The 15,725-nt window shown below is 37.7% G+C and overlaps 1 protein-coding gene across 7 annotated transcripts in view; it reads left to right on the forward strand.

Moving 5' to 3' along the window:
* The window catches only part of AOPEP (aminopeptidase O (putative)), a 204,888-nt gene that overhangs the window by 164,171 nt on the left and 24,992 nt on the right, over positions 1–15,725 (forward strand). The gene's annotated exons all lie outside the window — the stretch shown is intronic.

Consider the following 15,725-nt stretch of genomic DNA (forward strand, 5'->3'; position numbering starts at 1 on the left):
ACATTTTTCTCTTATGGATAACCTGCATTTTTAAAAACCAGACAACAATATTTGATTTACTGCTTCAAACGGTAGCAGGTATAAGTGGAAGGGGGGAGAGGCATTCAAGAAACAACTGGCTAAAAGCCAGCAGTATGTTTTCCCATGATTTTGAGGTCTCAGCAGCCTGACTCACCAGCTTCCATTCTGTCTTTTACAATTTTACATATACAAAAACCTAGATTAAACTAATCCCTCCTGCTGTCTGCCCCTGCAATTTAGAGCCATGCTGTGATACCCGGTCCATATGTGTATCACCACGGAACCACTGGCCTGCACAGAGAGCACTTATAAAGGAAGAGGGTAGTGTATATATTGAGAGGCCCTTAATTTGCTTTCCTTATTGTGTGCAGCAAATGTTGTCATTTTCAGGGTTGCTAAGAATAAGTCAATAATTTTTAGTATTCAGGCCAATAAGATCTACTTGCCTTGGCGATATAAATTTAGCCATATAAATGCTGAAAAAGCCAGACATGACAGTTTGGGGTTTTATCTTCCTCTTCCCCACCCCACCCCCCCACAATCCCCCCCCTTCAGTTTTCAAGTCAGTTCAAACTGTATGGTCAAGGATCCTAAGGGGATTGAAAAAAGAGAAAACGTGTTTGAGAGAAAACCAGTCCCCAGCACTGTGTGGAACCTGGGCAGCTTTGTGAAAAAATTGTGTGCTGTTATATCACAACATGCCTTCGCTGTCACTTTCATGTTCTTTCCCTGGAGATAGCTCTCAGAAAGCTACAGATCCTTATTATTTTGCTTCATGCAGATACATTCAAAACCAATCAGCATTGTAAACACTTTGTTTCTATTTGGACAAAGTATTTTTTTGACCAGAAGGTTAATATAGAAGGGTGGTATGTAATGGCAAGGCTGCTTATTTGCGCTGGCTTTGTTAATGATACAGACCTGCTGAAATACCATTGCTTTATTTGTTTATTCCAGCCAGACTCCCTATGAGCTGAGACTGGTGTTGTGAAATCACGCAGACCAGCACTTACGATTTACTGTAAGCGTGCTAATTATATAGTATTAATAATTAACAGAAACTACAGTTTCAATAGACTGATACTTCTTCCTTTTATTGCTTTTATTTACATTAAAATTGCATATAAAATAAGGTACAGTTATTCTGAAGATTAAGAAATATTTGCTGCCCTTGGCAAACCTTGGTGCACCTACTTGGTATTTCAGCTATTAAAGTGATAGGATATGTTTACTGCTTATATTTCCTTGAAGTCAGTGCGCTAGCACCTGAAATTAACAGAGCTCTTACGCTAATCAAGTCTCTCTTCTTGTTTACAGAAGGCAAGAGGATAACAATTCTTCTGTTTTTGTCTTCTAGAAATTCATATATGTTCAGGGGCAGATGAAAAAAGGCTTTACTTTTATGTTGTTGTTGCCCCTGGAATTGTAAGATTTGTCAAAACTAGTTTCATGTTATTTAAATACCAAAATTAAAATTTCTAATTAATGTGATTATTAGATGAGAGCTAATGCTCCCAGAAGAGCATTGAATAAAAAGGGCTACAGTACAGGGAAAGGAGGAGGGAAGGAAAGAGGTGGAATATGATCACTGAGAGCAATATGTAATTGCAAGGGTGGAGCGTGTCCAAGACTGGTTTGTGATTGGATTTAGATTAAGAAGAAGAGCTTGTGTATTTAGTCTGAAGAGAACATGAATATTATAGAGGCACCACAGTAAAGGTATAATCAGGTTAAAGGACTCTGTGCTCTTGCCAACTGAGTGGAACTGAAATTACATTTTCAGTAAGTATACCCTTGCCTTTTGGCCTTTTCACAATAATACTGCCTTTCTTTTGTCATGTGCCTTACCAATTCTTGGAGTAATTCAGCTGTTATGGGTTACAGTGCTTGTTTTGAATATCGGTGAAATTCCTTTCATACCACCTTCTTACCTCTGTTGCCCATTTGCAATTAGTAGTGGTTAAGAACTTCGATTTATCATGAATCACTTTTTTAAGGGTTGTTTATGAGAGAAAATCGCTGTCTGCTGCAGAGTTCAATCATGACATTAAAACAGTAATACTCAGATGACAGTGTTTTACCTGCCAGTGGGCATTTACAGCACAGCTGGTATCTGTTCTATGACTTTACAGGTATATGAAATACAGGCAACTTACTCGGGTACAATTTACAGTGAGAAAAAAAATATATCTAATACCCATGTAATCAACTTCCTCTGTTTGTTTGGATTTTTTTTCCAAGGTTAATTTTTTTTTAATGGTGAAATCTAAGACTGTTTAAGATGTTTTTCCTTCTTTAATGTGGATCTTTCAGCTTCTGTGGAATTTAGACAAAGATAATTGGCAAAATGAAGACAGATACACTGATTCATAGCTAAGCTGACTGTAGGCAGGAGTTCGCCCTCTTAATAATCTATGGTGAAATAATTATAAAGAGAAACAGGAGATCTCAGTGAATAGTGCTTTCTTTGCTTGGGCCACTATAATGTATGCACTACGGTTGTGAGGTCCTTAATTTCCAGAGGTGCTGAGTGCATTTGGTTCCCAGCTTTCTAGGACTTCTGGGTATGTATATGTTCAAAAGTCAGTGCTATAGCAGCTTCCCAGCCTGAAGTCTGTGGTTCACAGAAACTGTTTCAAAACCTGGTGTATTGTTGTAGCTAAGGTGTCTGTTTTTAAAAATAAGGGGGTACAAAGAAGAGTTAAATTTCCAATAATGTGTTGTTTAGTTCGGTGTATTTTCAGACTGGACTGGCTCAAGTTGTATACAAATTAGTGAGTTCAATAGATTCAACAGAATAGAATAAGCAGCATATAATAGAAATTGCTCTATGAATCTGTATAATACAATATAGAATCCTCATGTTTTGAGCTATCTTGAAAAAACAGTACTGTTGCTGCAAAATTTTACAGTGTGACTTTGCCTTTCGTTTATTAAACCTGGTAATGTCCTTTTGACAGGGACATTTAAGAGGGTCCAGTGCTATAAACTTGTGAGCACATGTAGGGTGCTGTTCCTTTCAGTGAAGGTACTCATGCATGCAAAGGTAATGATACCTAAGTGTTTGCAGCATTGTACCTATAAACTGTGGTTGTCTTGGGCTTTTGTTGGGGTAGGTGATGATGTGACTGGGATTTTGAGAGGCGTATTCAGGGGATTGCTTTTAAGCATGGGAAAGAAAAACACACAGCAAACTAAATCTCTACTGCCTAGTTTTAAAGAAAAGAGAAAAAGTGCTATCGTTTTCTTTTATATTATGTAAGATGCAGCTATGAAGGGTTAATTTTGCCAGTGGAAAATCCTTACTCCTTAAAGTAGCCCTAGCTATTCATTCTTTGTTACCATATCTGTCCTAATTTCAAAGGACTGCAAATGTCATTAGACTCACCCTAAAGTAATCAATTGTTGAGTTTTCATTTATAAAAAGTAGGAGTTCAGTGATAGACCCTTGTCTTCAATCAGTAAACTGCCTCGGGCATTTTATCTGGAAACATAATAGTGAAGGTAATTCTTTAAATATCTGTTATAAACTGACAACTTTAATGACAAGTTGCTTACTGGAGGGAATTTTATAGTTAAGTTATAAACACCTGAGAATTGCAGTTTATAATGGAAACTTCAGGTAGATTTTAGCCACAGCAGCATACACATATCTGAAATGAAACTTCTAGAGATTGATTTCACTAGATGGAAAGAGCTGATGGAGTGAGCACTTGCCTTTGCTTCTTAAGAGCAAGATTCATACTAAGCAGATATTTTGCTTGTGCTGCGGAATGGGTTCCATTTCATTGTTCAAAAGCATTCATTACTTACCTTATATTATGTTTAAATAATCATGTTACCAAGCAATTTCTTAAATTAGTTGCAGGATTGCACTGTTTCAGCTTTCCATGTAAGTAACTTGGTTCTGTCACTGTGCACAGCACTGTAGGTTCTCACCAAAGCTGACTTTCAGTCAACTACTTCCACGAGTAGATAAGATTATGAATTACTTTTGAAGCACTGTACTTAACTTAGTGGTTATCCAGCTAAACGTTTGTATATAAATGATATTCCACTGCTGCACAGTCAGCATACGGCTCCCTGGCATCATCTCTTTGCTCTCTTTCACATTTGTATGTAACTTCAGAGATTAAGTGACGGTGTTGTTCTTTCTCCTTATGCAAGTAAATATTCCTTTGAAGTTAGTGGGAGCTTTCTTGCCATAAGGACTATGGAATGAGGCCATGGGTCAGAAGATTTTCCACATATCCTTCCCAGAGATCAGTATTATTTCTTCTCACTCATTTCCTGAAGATGGAGAAGTTAAGTAGTGTGCAGCCTTAGAAATAAACAAGTAAATGTTGTTTTGTAGAGAATAGGCTCCCCTGCTATTGATTTAAATGATTTGCTTGATGCCTGCTTACTAGAATTCCTACTGTGGCCCATAGTGGTTCCTTCAGGTCCAGGAAAAAAGATCTGAGTTAAGCAGGACATGAAATGTATGGAATACAAGGCACTCTCTGCTTTACACATTAGATCCTTTTGGTAAAGGGAAAATAGTAGGGAAATGAACGGCAGTAAATTGAATCATTTCTCTGCACGTTTACAGAATAAGAATAAATAACTTCACAGTGGGTGGGGCTTTTGGTTTAGAATTTCTTTTTATTTTTCTGCAACTTCTTTACCCTTTTCTTCCTCAATCATTTGTATAGCACTGGAAATTTGCAAATGTCTTTAAAAAGGAAGGTTGTAGTAAATGATTGATGGAAAAAGTAATAAAAAAAAAAATCTCTGTTTGAAAATGGAGAACCTAGAACCTTTTTCCATTTCAGCAAGAAGACTTGTTTTTCTGACTGCTTCTGGAAATTACGTTGCAAATACCTGTATTTTATATAAATATGTTGAAGGATTCCAGTTACTCTAGAATGTGACACATAAACTTAGTGGCGAGGGTGGGTGGGTATGAAATAAAGGTCATTTTAAGCAACTCATTGAATCTTCCTTACAGATATATAAAAAAACAGAACTAAACTCCACCACCACCACCATTTGAAAAAAATATGGGACTTCTTATTTAAAAAAAGAGGAATTTGGAGATAGGTGAAAACTTCTCAGAGTTATTATGTGAGCATATCTTTATATGCTTATGTGCATATACCAATATTACAAATGAGCATAATAAATTATTTATCCCTATTTTATAAGGAAATTAATATATTTAAAGTATCTGGTTTTACCTCAACTGTGAGAGTGAATTTATCAGGGAGTTTATGCCTTACATATATTTTGTTCACACCCCTTCATCAACTTAGTGCCTGTTTAATATGTCTAAAATAATTTTTTCTGTGTTTCTGTCACTCATATTGTCATAAAACCAGCACACATTTCTGTAATCACAAGAAAGTACAAATTTTTGGTTTTTCAAGAGAGCTCTTCTGAGGCTAGTGCTTTGATACAATTCTATCAAATTGAATAGAATTGTTCCTACATGAAGTTGTAGTTGTAAGTCAAGAAACAAATGCATTATCTGGATAAAAAAATAATTATTAATGTGTCTAGATGTGGAAGTACTGGTCAATACACATGATAAAGTAACTCCTACTCCCTTTTAATAATTCACATACCTTCCTTGGTATTACAGAAAGTCTTATCTGAGAAACATGAGCAGAATGTAGCACTTTTATCACATTTTATCTGGTAATTACTTCTGAAAACGTTAGTATTTCAACTAACTTTTAGGGTTTGGTTTGCAGTTTTGTTGGTGTTTTGTTTTGGTTTGCAGTTTTCTTGGTGTTTTGGTTTGGTTTGGTTCGTTTTGTTTTAAAAAAATAATCCTGCTCCTACACAAGCTAATGGTGTGCAAATCCTGTCTCAAGCCACTCAGTCTCTTGCAGTGCTTCAAGCTAAAGATCTGTAAGTCAAATTGCAGTTTGGAAAAGTTAATATCCAGCAAGTTTCAGCTTGGATTTATTTTTAAGGTTAGTTTTAATGCTTCTATGTAGGATTTTGAAAGAGAAAACCTGGCAGCTACATCCTTGCCAGTAACTATAGCATCTTTTTAAATAGCACTGGGCATAAGAGGGGTGTCATGCAACACTTCATCCACTTGTCCTCAGATCTTTTAAAGGCTTTATTTTCTTTTTTTCTCCAATGGTAATCATCTTCCACAAGTTTTAAATAAAATCCTATCCATATTTTTTAAATCATGAATAAAAAGTAATGGGATACGCTTGTTCTGTTCCATACCACACTCATTGCCATAGGATCTGAGCAGCTTCCACAAGTGCATTAAGCAATGAACTAACATCTGTCATATGCTGTTTATTGTCTCATCCTCTCCCCCTGGAGAGGGCTGTGGGCAGTGGAGTGTTTTGTTTCAGAAAGGGTTTCTTGGGCGGGAGAAAGGGTTGTGCCTTTTTTTTTTTTTTTTTTTTTTTCCCCTTAAGTACATGCTGCTTTGTATTTGTACTAGAGTAGGCAAAACTGAGAAACTTGCCATGTTCAGTACCAGTTATCTTCTGAAGTGCCAAAGGCTTCATTTTGAGACACTGAGGTAATTGGGCTGGGAAGTGACAGTGGCTGTAGAACTGGATCACTTTGAGCCACTGTGAAAGAGTTCTCCCAACCAACTGGAGATTTTAAGTCATGGCCGTGGTGAGATCTTTAGTTAAAAAAATAATCCAAGAAGCCAGTGGTGGCGGATTGGTATCTTTGCATCTTTGGTTGATGGAGACTGTTTCATGACTCCAAACTCTACATACTACTCTTCTAAGTTCCCAGCATCACCTACATAGTCTTAGGTTTAGATCTCAGCTACATCTATTATAAAGTCATACGTGACTAAGCCTGGATTAGAGGTATGTGTGTATTTCTGAAACTTGAGTCTGCTCAATCTGATTGGTTGCATTCTTAACATTTTTTTTTTTTTAATCAGACAAAGACCCCCTAACAAAGGATCAGATGGATGTGGTGTGTTGGAAGAACTGTTCAGAATATACACAGGTCATGTTGGACACACAATGCATCAGAGCCAGATTTCAGGTCAGAAGAAAATATTGCTAGCTGAGGTCTAGAAATGCAGTCTATTTACAAATATTAAAAGACAACTGACATCATTATACGTTAACTCACTCATGACCTGGGTTTTTTTAAATCAAAAAGGGTAGAAAAGAGAGTGATTGTTGTCGATTCCAGGAGTAAAGGGTCAAGTGATGGATGTGCACTTCCCATCTGTGCTTTAGTCCTTTCCTCCAGGAAGGCTTGTAGCATTATTAGTGCTTTATGATGAACCTTGTTGAGCCCACCCTGGTGAAGTGGTGTCGTGTCCTGCAGCCATGAGCTAAGTGGAATTGCTGTGACTCTCTTCAGCAGCAGCCAGGCTGATGAGTGGTCAGAGGAGAAAGTAAGTTCTTGTCTCTCTTGTTCAGGTTCTTTGAATGACACTAACTGTTTGGGGCAGATGTAGTACCTTTGTGCTTGACTTATGAGAAAGGAACATGTTCTGGTGAAAAAGCCATGATCTGATCCCCAAGACCTGACCACACTGTAAGAGAGTTGGGAAACTTTTGGTGAATTCCCTGTGATCCTTGAAGATCACAATCCTAGATGAACTCTGGGCATTGACTGGGTACTGCATTGGTAGGCACAGGTAGAACAAATTTCTGTTCCAGAAATTTCCAAGTATGTGCCAGTTTCTCAAAGAAAAAGGCACTTCTTCAAGCTAGCCCTTGCTCAGTTCTGTTGCAAGGATTTTGGACTGAAGAGGTAGCTTAACTGTCCAGGGTAGTTTCTAGAGATAGGATTCAGCACTTTCAGTGCTGGGTGATGAGGTTACTTGGCCAGTAATCTGCAGCTTGGCAAAGCTTAGAAAAATTAGTTAACCTTCTGTGGTTCTCAGGTTTTTGTCCCTTTTTCTTATTTTAGTACATACAGTCAGAAAAATAAAGGAAATCTGTCTGAGGGTATTCTCACTGGTGGTTGTGGCTAGCATACAATGATAAAGGTTCTTCAGCTCTTCATTTCACGTCTGGTAGGCTGGCCACTGAAACACTGGTTTTCAGTGTCTGCTGTAGTCTGCAACTTCCTTTCAATGTCTCAAAGGACACTCACCAGTCTGTCTATTTTCAGAAGATCTAGGTGATGATCATTCAAGGAGAGATGGTTTCTACTGCTGTTGGTCTCAGCATCAGTGCATATTTAGGAGCAGCTGAGACCTAGGGTGTTCTGAGTGGACAAATAAGGGGGCAAATACTCCCACTTCAGCATCTGCTACAATGTGGGTATGAAATCTTTCCACCAATTGGTAAGACTTGTTGGTCTTCTGTATGAATCCTTCAATTTTTGTAGTCCAAGAGTCTGGGAAATAAAACCAGAGTTCTCCTTGGCTTTGTTTTTTTGTAGTTAGATGAACAGTTTGCTGAACCAGAAGTGCCTCTGTTGGCTCTGCTCTTAGATGAGAACGTGGTCTTACTGCCAGCTGCTTTCATGTGGTTGGAGAGCACTAACCATGGGGATGATGTTCTGATCATCTCTCCAGTGCTGTGGACTTCTGAGATCGAGTGAAGGGGTAACTGAAGATCTTGCTGTTGGTAGCTTCAACTTTAGTGTGTGTCAGAGGCAATGCTGTCTGTTACTGGTGTATCTAGGTAAGGGTCCTGTGAAGTATGATTTCAGATGTGGAATCTGGCTTCTCGTGTACACTTTTCTCTTGCCATGGCCATTTCATCTGAAACCAGAAGCAGCACATGCTGGAAGCATGGTAGTAAGTGGCAGAGATGATAATCTGCATAGAACAGATAATATGTAGCCTGTTATGCCTAAAAGGGAACTATTATGCTTGAGGGCAAAGTTAGGGTGAAATATTTCTTTGAGAAAACTAGGGTTGAGGGAAAGCCCTGTATAACCTGACTGAACCTGTAGTTGAAGCCACCTGGTTTTCATTTTGCTGGCTCAGCAGTATGTTGGATCATAAAGGTTTAATAATTTTTGACATTTCAGTGCATTTATATTAGATTGCAGATGCTGAATTTCTTCATAAGTGGATCTTCTATCCATTAAGTAAACGATGGGAAAATATTTTGTACTATAGCTTAAGAAAAAAATTTTTAGTTCATGGACTGGCAGCAATGGCTGGCCTTTTAAAAACATTACTGGTAACACGTAACCAGAATATCAGACACAAAATGTGAAACAGCTTTAAACTTCTGTTTATGCTGTGGATTCCCACATTGAAAGTCAGCTTAAAATATTGATAAAAATAAATCCTGTCATTCTCATCTCACAGTATTGTAATAGATATACCCTCAGTTTCCCTATCTGCTTTCCTACAAATATTTTTCAGTGTTAAGAAAATCAAATGCTAAGTTTGATGCGTAAGTACAAAACAGTGATTTTTACAATGATTTGTACAGTGTCAGAATCGCATTTAGATGCAACAGGACAAAATATCACAAAGTTTAAACACATAAGTAGTCCCAAGAGCCTTCCCGAATTGGATGTCTGTAACATTTAGGGAAGTACAGCATTAGTTATACAAACATTACTTGACAAATCAATATTAATTTAGGACAGGTTTTGAGGAGGGCATCTCAAAGAAGCAGTTACATTTTGTAAAGTTCTTGCCCATCAGCAACTCCTTTTTCAATAGTGCTGAATACATTTCTTATTTAGAAAAAGTTTCCCAAGTTTTGTTACTTCATGGACGCTTTACAGTTGTGCATGTCGGATTAAGTTATAATTAAAACTAAACACATGCACAAAGCCTTTCTTGAACCCTCCAGAATGCCACCTTAAATCGTAGCACTGTCATAACATTTATTGCTTGCGTATTGACAGTTGCACTCTGATTACTGCTATTTTTGTCCTTGCATTTGAAAAGGAGTGTTAAAAGTCAGTGGGGATCAGGTCATTTGACTTGTGTGCATACTAAAGTTTGTGTGGCTCTTTGGGATTTGTGTCCTTCATCCAGCAGTGTTTTCATATGCATGACCAGAATAAATCAAACTTTTATATTTGACTAGGTAGTGGCTTTAAAATTATTTCTGACATAGATCATCTGCTTCTAAAAAGAAAAAATCCTTAATTTTTAAGTTATAAAGAGCAAAGTAACTGGGAACTAAATTCAGGTGCAGCTGTTTATTAAATAAATTGCTCTCAGTGTCAATTTTATGTCCTACTAGGATGAAGCAAGTGATACCAGATGTCAATGTCCTAGAAACAGCATTTTAAAGTGTAACACAAATCAAATGCTGATGAACTTGTTGCAGTCATTGCTTCTTGAAGTAAGACTTTTTGAAGCGAATTTCATAGGAATTTATTTTCCATGATAAAAACCCAGTACAATTCCTGTCTTTTGGGTTTTAAAATAAATGTTGAAAAATGAATTGCCAAGCACAGAAAGAACTATCTAAGCAGAGATTGATAAAAATTGCACACAATGGGAAGACACTTCATAGAGATGTAGCTCATAGGTAGATGAGAATGTGTTACAGAGATATTTCTTTTGCTTTTAAATATAGTGAGGTCTAGTTATCTTCCATAAACTTTTGAAGGGGAACTGATTTTTCAGCAAGAGAGAAGTCATAAGCAAACTGACCCAAATAAAGTTAAACAGAACAGTCTGCTTCACTACACACTTCTCAAATTTTGTCAGCCTCTGGCATAGATGGGTTTTATTTTGTGAACTAGTTCAAAGCATTTTTTTGTCAGCTGCAGATTGCTTTTTTTTTTTTTTTTTTTTCCCCGTGTATTAATCAAACTGCAGACTAGTTCTTTCAGAGTTAGACTCTCAAGTAGTGTATCGCACTATGCTAGTTAACAGCTGTTAGCATGGACATTTTTATTGAATTCGTATGTTACTTGATATGAGTACATTTTAGGCCCTGAAAAGGGGAGCAGGAGGCAGGGAAGAGAAGCCTTGTTTTCATTTAAAAGAAGTCACTGTGCAGATGTAAACAGCATCTGAAGAATATTGTTTGAGATAAACAATGACAAAGTCTGTCTACAAATGTTGAGTAAATAGTGTTTTCTTGAATTTTCAAGCTAACAATTTTCTGGAGAGTTTGAGGAAGGGGGAGATCTGTTTTACAAAGGTTTTTTGTTTAATTGAAGCCTGCAGAAACCAACCCTCAAGGCAAATTGTCTATGTGGAGAGTTTATAATGTGAGATTCATTCAGGGATTTGTTTGATCAGTTCAGAATATAGGCACAGAGATGGCCTGTCCCTATAAATCCTGTCTCCTGGACTAGTAGCAGTGCTTTCTTATCGGCAATTAATGAGGAAATTCCATCTGAAGGGAACCATTCACTATTGAACTCCGGGGTGGGGTTTTTCCCTTTCTTTCCTAAAAGAGGGGAGGGAAGGAATTTGGTTTGACTTTGGAAAATCTTGTAAAAATGTAAATGAAAAAACATTTCCTGTTTTTTTGGGGGGGACAAAACTACCTTCTCTCAAAGAATTATGGGAGAAATATGTTGTGCCATAGAAACTTTAAACTTTTCTGTATAATTTTCAAAGGTCAAATTGCTTTAATTCTGTTTTGGGCCCTGTTTGTGTTGTATTTCAGCCAGCACTTTCCAGTGCACAGTAGTGACTTTTTTTTTTTTTTTCCCTTTCCCCACTGTTTTTGCTCAGTGTAAACAGTTCCTTGCTGTGGTTACACCGACAAATATAGCAGAGAACCCTTTTCTGAGAGAAGAGTCTCCCTCTGCATTTCTTAACCATTTTTGGGAAGAATCGATCTATCTATGCACACGCGAGAGGGAGGCAGTAGCTGTAAATTGAAGTGACATCATATATATTACTCCCATTGATCCGCTTTTAGACAAGAGCCAGGAGAAAAGGAAATGGCATCAGGGAGGAAGTATGCTCATTTAGGCACAGATCCCAGTGTGATAATGGAGTAATAATAGAAATCGCGCCACTGTCAATCGGTCGCTGCATTAGTCCGAGGCAGATTTCCCCTCCGAGGAGGCTTTCAATGACTTCATTCAAGTGCAGGCAGGAGCAAATGGGATACTCAGCATACCAGCTGTACTACTTTAGCGATTTGTGTCCTGGCTTAGGGGTGCAGTGCAAGTGCTGGTGCTGTGGATGCTCAAGTAGATATATATCCGTGTCACATTTCATGGCTGTGAAAGGTCAGTAGTCAAATGTTTCAGTGGTGTTTTTTCTAGTATAAAGGGTGAATCTGGCATTTACTGCATTTGTTAATGTAGGAATTGATAAATACGCTCCTTCGCGTGGGTGGTCTTCTGGGATGTCAGGTTGATGACCTCTGTAGCTGCCATACCAGATCTTTGAAGAGGCAGGATTTGTTTTCTTTGTGCTTTTTACAGGTTAGGCATAGGATTCAGAAAACTTACAGTTTTGTTCCAAGATTATTTTATAGAAACCCTTTCAAACCTACTGATGTCTTGCAATATATTTGTAACACAACATAGTGGCTTAAATGTTTTGTTTAGTGATATGAATAAAAGACAAAGTATGCTTTTTTTTTTTTTTTTTTTAGTTCCCAGATATTTAGTTTACACTGAATCTCAGCCCCAGTAAGCTCCTTCAGTAGTAGTCAGAATTATATTTTCAATTTGGTTACATTTCCTTTAATTGTTTTATCTTGCCTTTTTTCAAATACAGACCTAGTATTGAGACTCCCTATCATTTGCAGTTTGTTTTAGAGGTAACAGCCTCATTATTAAAACTTTAAAATCGCCACAGCAGGTAACATAAGTGAAACAGGGGACAAATGGCTATTTAGTGGCAGGACAAAATGAAGTCTTTCAAAATGCTGTAAAGTTGCTGGAGAGCTTTTACAATCCTAAGGGCGAAACAATGTATATACAGTGCTGGGATACAGCTCTATAGCAGGGAAGATGTTTAGTTATATGGGACATGACAGAAAACCTCCTGTGTGATTGATCACAACATACTAATTTATTTCCTCTTTGTAGTGTGGGTACTGGCAGCTGGGGGAGGGGGAACCCTGGGAAAAGTAGTGTGATTTCCATGCATCAGGCATAAGTTGGGACAGGAGCTATCTGCAATATAAATAGATGCTGTTGCAGCAATCACTGTTGCAGTGAAAACTATTTCTTGATACTTGCCACTTTTCCTGATTGAAGTGATCTGCTTTAATAATTGCATATATTTGAGCACTTTGATTGAGCACGCTCCAATACAGTTCAGTGTTTGGGGTGTTACAGTTGCTTTCTGAATGTTTTTAACATGAAGGCACACACTGACACAGTGAAGTATATCCTGATGTATTTTGCTGTAGCTGCGTTGTGTGGGGTTTATGTACGTTAGATATTCAATATGCATTCACAGTTGTAAAGGAAAATGGCTTCATAATACTTGAAAATAAATTTAATTTTATTTTCTCCAGCATTATGTTTCAGTAGGACTTAAGAGCAAGGGTCCCTTTGTATTAACCATAAGACAAACAAGTGGAAATTTGACAATGTGCACCCCAAACAATTCTCACAGTGTGAAAGATGAGAAGTAACAGGTGGGTGGAACAAATAAAGGTGGTGGTGGTGAAAATGAAAAATAATGGAGTATGGGGTATTTGGCTGAAAATTCGAGTGCAATTTCATGAAGTTTACTTGTGACTGTTAAAAAGCTGCTTTGGAGATAGCATTATTCATAGTGCTGTGTTTGGGGAAAAGATGTCTAAACCCCTGAAGGAATTTTGTAGGAGTCTCTGTCAGTGAAACTTTGGTAGAGCTCTCTGCCTCTTTGCTCAGGATAGATTTTTCTCTTAGGCAGAGTCTCCTTTATTAAAAGGAAAGGGTAAGAAATTAAAGAGAACGTTCCTCCTTTTATTCGTGTTGGAAGTAAGTGGGAGAACAACATGTAATAGTTGCGCCCACTAGTGCCACTTTGGTTACAGGCCTGTCAGCATTTCTTCTGCTGGTGCCCTCATCCTCTCTGCCCGTGTTTGCTAGCTCCTACCTTGGACTTTAATTAAACCATGAGCTGGAAAATGGTATGTAAAGTCTCATCTTGGGCAGCTGAGACATGGGAAAATAACAGAAGTCATGGTCTCAGATTTTTTTTCTCTTCAGTCTTCAGTCTAAACTTAAGAGTTTAACCTGTAATTCTGAAAACTCTTCACTCACAATGCAGCACTAGGCAGAGGTAAATTAAGGATGTGGCTGTTGCTCTGCTACTATGCTTTTATTGTCTTCAGTGAGATTCTGTAATGTTATCTTAAATAATAGCTTTCTGTGGGTGAATCTGTATAGCAATTATACTGGAGATATAAAATAATAACTCTCAGCCATTCTGTACCTATGTATTGAAGCAGCTGTTCTACAGTTTCTACAAATTCAGTATTGCTCTGCTGTCTTTGTAGTGAGCAGGGAAAGCTTTTTAAATCAGAAGTTACCTTTCTGTGCATGGTGTTCTGCAACATTTCAGATTTTATTAGTGTTCAGAATGAATTCAGTTTCCAAGCAGAGCCACTTCCCAGAAGCCTTCCCTGTTTTATTTTTTAGAGTGTCTCACCATCCCCCAGGCAGCTGCTGTTGGACTGTGCAATAAGCATTCAAGTTGGCATTTTAGTAGTTGTCCTGAAATTGAAATATTCAATATTTTTAAATGTCTGACTATTTTTAACAACTCGATTTTGTTGGCAGGCTTTGGTATCACTTAGAAAATGCTCCGGTAAGATGTGAGGTTTTTTCAGTCTCCAAGAATACAACTTCAATAATGAAAAAATTGAAGGAAATCGGACTGCAAGGAAACCAAAGCAACAAAATTCTAGAAATCTCTTTTCCTCTTTATTTTGATGTAGGTACTAATCCTAAATTATGTCAGACAAAAAGGGAAGAAAATGTCATGTTGCTTAGTTAGTTGCTAATGGCAATATTTTACAGATTAAGACTTATCACAAGATCCTTGATACCTTCATGAACTTGCTGTCAGAGATCAGTGGTCCAGATTTGTTCAGTCCACATAAACAGCCGTGGTTGTGGGGTGTGATGTTGGAAGGGGCATTTCCTACATCCAACTTCATTTTGTACCTGCTTAGCACATTGACACAGCAGAGGGGGACGTGGGCAGCAAGGCGAGAGCACAGAACCGCCAAATATGGTAAAAGCTGGAAGTAGTGTTAAAGTAAAAGGACATCTTTTTTCATTAATCTGTCTGGAGAACATTAGAAGTAAGCAATGATGCTTTCTTTTTGGTGTGCAAAACCTTAAATTCACATTCTTCCTCCCTTCTCCCTTTCTCTTTTGGTGCCCTGAAAAGATGAATAGTGGGGAAGGCTTTGGGGCGTATAGCAAACTTCTGAGCGATCGTCCTGAACCCTGAATTTCCAACAGATGTTTCCTGGCAGCTGGTATAATTTCCCTTTGAGCTCTGTCTGAATTATTTATTTGTTCATCCAATAAGCCTATTAAACAGAGCACTTAAGCACTTGATACATCAGACTTCTTGTGCTTTTTCTTTTTAGGTTACATTAGGTTCAACTTGAAAATGATAGGTTCTGGAGTTGGGGAATAAACTACTAAATACATATATGTGTATAGATAGATATTTACTATGTGTGCCACATTCATGCATCATTAACATGTAATGATGGATGGCTTGTGACTCATTGCACTAAAATATGCCTCAAAACATGTTGTTACAACACTTGTTTTGTGGGTTACTTATTTGTGTTGTGTTCCTTTGTTCACTGTAAGATTATTGTTCAATTGCTCATGTAACAGATAAA

Source organism: Tyto alba, unplaced genomic scaffold (assembly GCF_018691265.1).
Source record: "Tyto alba isolate M040663 unplaced genomic scaffold, T.alba_DEE_v4.0 Super-Scaffold_13, whole genome shotgun sequence".
Classification (NCBI taxonomy): domain Eukaryota; kingdom Metazoa; phylum Chordata; class Aves; order Strigiformes; family Tytonidae; genus Tyto; species Tyto alba.